The sequence below is a fragment of the Arachis ipaensis genome, chromosome B09 (genome assembly GCF_000816755.2).
Source record: "Arachis ipaensis cultivar K30076 chromosome B09, Araip1.1, whole genome shotgun sequence".
NCBI lineage: Eukaryota > Viridiplantae > Streptophyta > Magnoliopsida > Fabales > Fabaceae > Arachis > Arachis ipaensis.
In genome coordinates this window covers 16,608,254-16,614,017 of record NC_029793.2, presented here as the reverse complement: position 1 = coordinate 16,614,017, position 5,764 = coordinate 16,608,254, and the positions used below count along the sequence as shown (strand labels likewise).

Sequence of the window (5,764 nt, the reverse complement as noted above, 5' to 3'; positions counted from 1 at the left end):
TTCCACACCAAAGCTTTCCAAAACCACCAATCAAGCTCCAAAACACATATATACAAAGCCTAAGCCAAATATCATATAAAAACACAATAACTCAATCACTAAATCACAAAATCTCAAGTCTCTAGCTTAGGGTTGAGATTCTCACCTTACCCAAAGACCAAGAGAGCTAGAGAAAGCCTTCCCTTCAAGTTAATTTGAGCCTACAACATCCAAACTCAAAAATCTCAACACTTACCCACAAATTTTCGAAAATGAGGGCTGAGAGTTCGAAAAGGATTCTGTGACTTACCTCAAGATTGCTTGGGTGAGTTTTATAGAGCTCGACGCCGCGGTTGCGTGGCCGCAAACGGTGCGTCAATCGAAGGTCGGAGCGAAAAGTTATGCCACCTTGAATCAAACCAAGGGTTTGCTTCTCCTTTCTCCTCCCATGGTGAATTTCAGTGTGTTTGTTGTGTTTGGAAGGGAAGAGAGAGCTGAGCTCTCTCATTAAAGGGGGCTTGGTTGGGCCCTTGGGCCCAAATTGGGTCCGGTTGGCCCGGTTTGGTCTGTTTGGTCCAATCTTGGGCCGATTTCTTTAAAATTGGTGTCGAAATTCTCGTCTTAAATTTCTCTACCACATTAAACCATAAAAACCTCATTTCTCACTTTCTAGAATATATTTTAATCTATGGTTAATTAACCATTAATTAACCGGGTTTTACATTAAATGAGCACAACAATTATGTACTTATAGAATATGCCATATTTGTATAGACCATTAAATTATATTACATAGAAATCAATGGTTAATATAAAAGAAGAACATTGATAGACTCTAATAAATACATAATATTTTAGTGCATAATTAAGTACTTTAAATAACAATACTATAATACAAAATCTTTTAAATAGTAACAGAATCTTTTATTTTGAAACAATTAAATATGAAATACATAAAAACAAAATATATGAAAAATGGAGCTTGCGTGAAGGAATCGCAAGAAAAGACAGCTGACGACGAAAACAGAGAGGAGCAGTTACACCCTTCCTGAGGAGAAGCCACGTTGGAGGAGAACGTTCACCTTGGATGTTTGCGGGCCAGAAACGCGAAGAGCTCTCCACATCGAATATGAAACCACATTATATTCCAGAAACTATCAGGTTACCCAGAGTACTCACAATTTAGTTGATTTTGGAGTACTGATGATTGATGGTTAGTTGTTTGAGATATCTTGTACAGAAAAAAAAAAGCATTACAAAAAACTTTTGCTTATTATGCTTTTCTAACACAAAGAATTTGTATCAAATTTAAGAGTGAAATAATATTAAACTCGTCCAAAATTATTTTGGACTAAAATAAAATATTTAAAATATTAGACATCAAATTAGAATTTGGCCTAAAGATTAAAATAACAAAAATAAAATATTAGACATCACGATTTCCCCTCTTTTGCATATTCTTTTTCTTTTCCCACCGAAGTTAAAAGACCAATGACATTTGTTCCAAATAAACACAACCTACTAAATATTCAAACAATTCATTAAAAAAACTTGAATAAAAGAATAGCACAATGATATACATACCAACCAAAAAATCATAATCTTGGGTCATGTTCAGCAGCTCAGAAAAAGGAAACATGTTGAAATAAGTCTTTGGAATAACATCTTCATCAACAGGAACAACAGTGGTTTGGTGAAGGAAAACTAGTTTGAATTCATGAGAAGTTACTCTATTACTACCATGATTTGACACTACAGTAAAGTATGCCATTCTATAAACTTGACCTTCAACTATATGATCCTAAACCTATTAAGTTGTTTCTTAACTGTAGCTTGAATTTTTTCACACTGGAAATGCAACAAAAAAAATCAGATTAGTGAAAAACATAATTTTAAGTTGAAAACTTAAAAAGAACAACTAACACCATATTTAAAACAGTAGCTAAAAGGAACTAACATGCTTATCAAGGAGAATCATCTCCATTGAGTTAGGAACCTCATGGTTACCAAAAGAGGGCACAACCCAAAGCCTTAGAACCCTAACTTTCAGCCTCCAAGCCTCTCTACGAGGATGCATCTTAGAAATCATATCAAATAGATGAAGATATAAACACAGAATATATGGAATAAACATAGCCTAGGAGAAAATAGAAGACAACAGAATACCTGTGCATTGAATGTGGTTCACCAACCATCCTTTTATAGAAAAAATTCAGGGCATAAGACTCACCTTTTTGAATTCAAATTGAACATGGAAATGGAGGGAAAAGAAAACCCCAGTCCATATGCATCTCCATTCAATGGCATAGGGAGAACTAATCACACGATGAAAATATGATAAAAAAACAAAAACAAAAAAACAAAAAAAAACCAGTCAAAGTTTGAAGAATTCAAGGAATAGGGACCAAAAAAGAAGATATCACACAATGCCTAATACAGTGCACCTACATATCATTAGACCATAGGGAAGGCAGTCATCAACTACCCCAAATACTGATTCTACTCATGGCAATGAGAGTTGGTAAATGTATTAGGTAAACATAGGTTCCAAACAGCAAATGAATGTGAAAAAAATTATAGGCACACATCAATAAAATCCTGTCAATCACATCACCACTCATAAAATAGATTAGATAGAAACCCCATACCTTGATAATGATTCCCACATTTACAATGAAGAATATATGGCACAACATGATTATGTGTCCAGAGGACATTTTCAAGGGAAGATAACCTGCTGGATGGATTTCTCTTAGGAAGAAGGAATTTGCTAGTTAGACAAACAGTACCGTGATGCCATTTTAGTGGCACAAGCCCATTCCTTTCTCAATGAAGCTCTTAAATTCAGGCCAACAACTATAGTTCTATGCAAGAGGTGAAATATACAATAGTTTTTGCATAACCAATTAAAAAATGAAATGCAATTGAGTTGACTAACCAAAGGTTTCATCAAAATGCAAAGAAATGACCAAGAACCTATCAATCAATTCCTGTCAATCACATCACCACTCATGAAATAGATTAGATAGAAACCCCATACCTTGATAAGGATTCCCACATTTTCAATGAAGAATATATGGCAGAACATGATTAAGTGTGCAGAAGACATTTTCAAGGGAAGATAACCTGCTCCATGGATTTCTCTTTGAAGGAGGGGATTTGCTAGTTAGACAAACAGTACGGTGATGCCATCTTAGTGTCACAAAGCCCATTCTTTTCTCAATGAAGCTATTAAATGCAGGGCAAACAACTTTATGTCTATGCAACAGCTGAAATATAAAATAATTTTCACATAAACAATAAAAAAAATGAAATGCAATTGAGTGAATAACTGAAGATTTCATCAAATGAAAATATAAATAAATGACCAAGAAACTATCAATCAATTTCTTTCAATCACATCACCACTCATACAATAGATTAGGTACAAACCCCATACTTTGATAATGATTCACATAAGCCACATGCAACCAGCAATTCACTTTATGTGAAGTTAAAGGATTTCTTGAATATGAACAAAAAAATTGGATTCATAACCAATAAAAAAATGAAATGCAATTGAGTTGACTAACCAAAGGTTTCATTAAAATGCAAATAAATGACCAAAAAATTATCAATCAATTCTTGTCAATCACATCACCACTCATGAAATAGATTAGATAGAAACCCCATATGTTGATAAGGATTCCCACATTTTCAGTGAAGAATATATGGCAGAACATCATTATGTGTACAGAAGACATTTTCAAGGGAAGATAACACAGGACCGTGATGCCATCTTGGTGTCACAACACCCATTCCTTTCTCAATGAAGCTATTAAATTCAACACAAACAACTTTATGTCCATGAAATGCAAGAGATAAAATATAAAATAGTTTTTATTAAAAAATATAAAAATAAAATTAAACAATATAACAAAAAATTCAAATGGATTATTGAATGAGAATGGGAATGGGAATGCAAAACTCGAATAGGAGAGGGTGGATCTATAAACTCACTTTGCTAGAAAACTCTGGCAATCACATCACCACTGAGGAAGTAGATTAGGTAGAAATCCCATACCTAGACAATGATTCACAAAACCAAACCCATGATCCATAAATATAAGAAAACATAAGTAGAAATTTCATCTTTGTAATCATTATAAAATCCAAAAAATTGATAAAATAGACAAACCACATGCAACAAAAAATTCAACCGCTAGCAAAAAGAGAAATGATAATCAAATTAACACCAAATTGCAAACAATGAAATAAAGAAGATGAATCCAATTCGTAGACTATATTCAAATTAACAACAACTTCCAAAGAATGTAAAAAAGAACACGAACCCAGAAACATACGAAGCAGATAGATAATTTGCAAATTAGCAGATTCACAAACCCTAGATAGTAAAATCTGGATTAACAGTGTAAGAGATACGAAATTTGATAACAAAGATATACACAATGATGGAAAAGAAAAATGACGAAGAGGAAAACAGGTTTGGAACTAAAGGGACCAGAAGAGTGTACCTGATTGATTGATTGCAGATTTTCAATTTGAGACTCTATGGGAAAATCCCTAACCTGTGATGAAAGACGGGGAAGCAAAGTCCCAAGAAATAGAGGCTGTAGACAACGTTTGGTAGGGCAGAGGAAAGGAAATTAGGAGATGAAGACAAAGGGGCTAGGGTTCGATTTGATGATTACCTGATCAACCAAATCCGTGAAAAAGGGAGCTTGCGTGAAGGAATCGCGAGAAAAGATAGCTGGCGACGAAAGCAGAGAGGAGCACATGCACCCTTCCTGAGGAGAAGCCACGCTAGAGGAGAACGTCCACCTTGGACGTGTGTGGACCTAAAACGCGGAGAGCTCTCCACATCGGAGATGAAACCACGCGTATGCTATTGTTAATTATTAGAAAGGTATATTCTAACTTGTATTTTCGTATTTCTTACAAATTATGTAAACAGGTGCCAAGGAAAATTGATATATGACATTATAAAAAAGTTACTACTAATAATATATATTACTTAAATATATATTTTAGAAATAACAAAAATATATATTTCAGAATGACCGCTTATGCTCAAAAGAACTGAAAAAATGTAAGAAATGATAAAAATCATAATAGGAGAGGGGCAACCAAGATCCAAATCACAGTGAAAAGTATAGCACTTCACCGGGCGAAACTCCTTGAAATTGTCGCTTTTGACCAGACAGCTACTGAGGAGAAGCCTGGTAAGTGTTGAACCAGTATTCTCCATAACCGTCACCATTCATCGGTCCAAACCCGTCGCTGGGGCCGACTGGGTTGAAACCTACAGTCCTATTGGGAGAGCGACGTGGCGGGCTTTGGAAGCCCCGGCCGCCAGAGTGAAAGTGCATAGGGCTCAAACAAGAGTTGTGGTACGTCATCGGAGAATCAGATAAGCGAGAATGAGGCCTCGAAGAGTGACGGTGGCCATGAGAAATATAATTTAATAATGTAAAATAATGTAAAATAATTTAATTATTTCCAAATAATATAGGTGATGCCATCTTAGTGTCACAAAGCCCATTCTTTTCTCAATGAAGCTATTAAATGCAGGGCAAACAACTTTATGTCTATGCAACAGCTGAAATATAAAATAATTTTCACATAAACAATAAAAAAAATGAAATGCAATTGAGTGAATAACTGAAGATTTCATCAAATGAAAAATTAAATAAATGACCAAGAAACTATCAATCAATTTCTTTCAATCACATCACCACTCATACAATAGATTAGGTACAAACCCCATACTTTGATAATGATTCAC

At 34.6% G+C, this 5,764-nt stretch overlaps 1 long non-coding RNA gene across 1 annotated transcript; it reads right to left on the bottom strand.

Annotated features, from left to right (window-relative positions):
• On the bottom strand, positions 905–4,873 carry LOC110267200. Its single transcript, XR_002354559.1, has 3 exons — positions 4,494–4,873; positions 3,979–4,042; positions 905–3,248 (listed from the first exon to the last, which is right to left on the bottom strand). It is a non-coding gene; the product is annotated as an uncharacterized LOC110267200 (long non-coding RNA).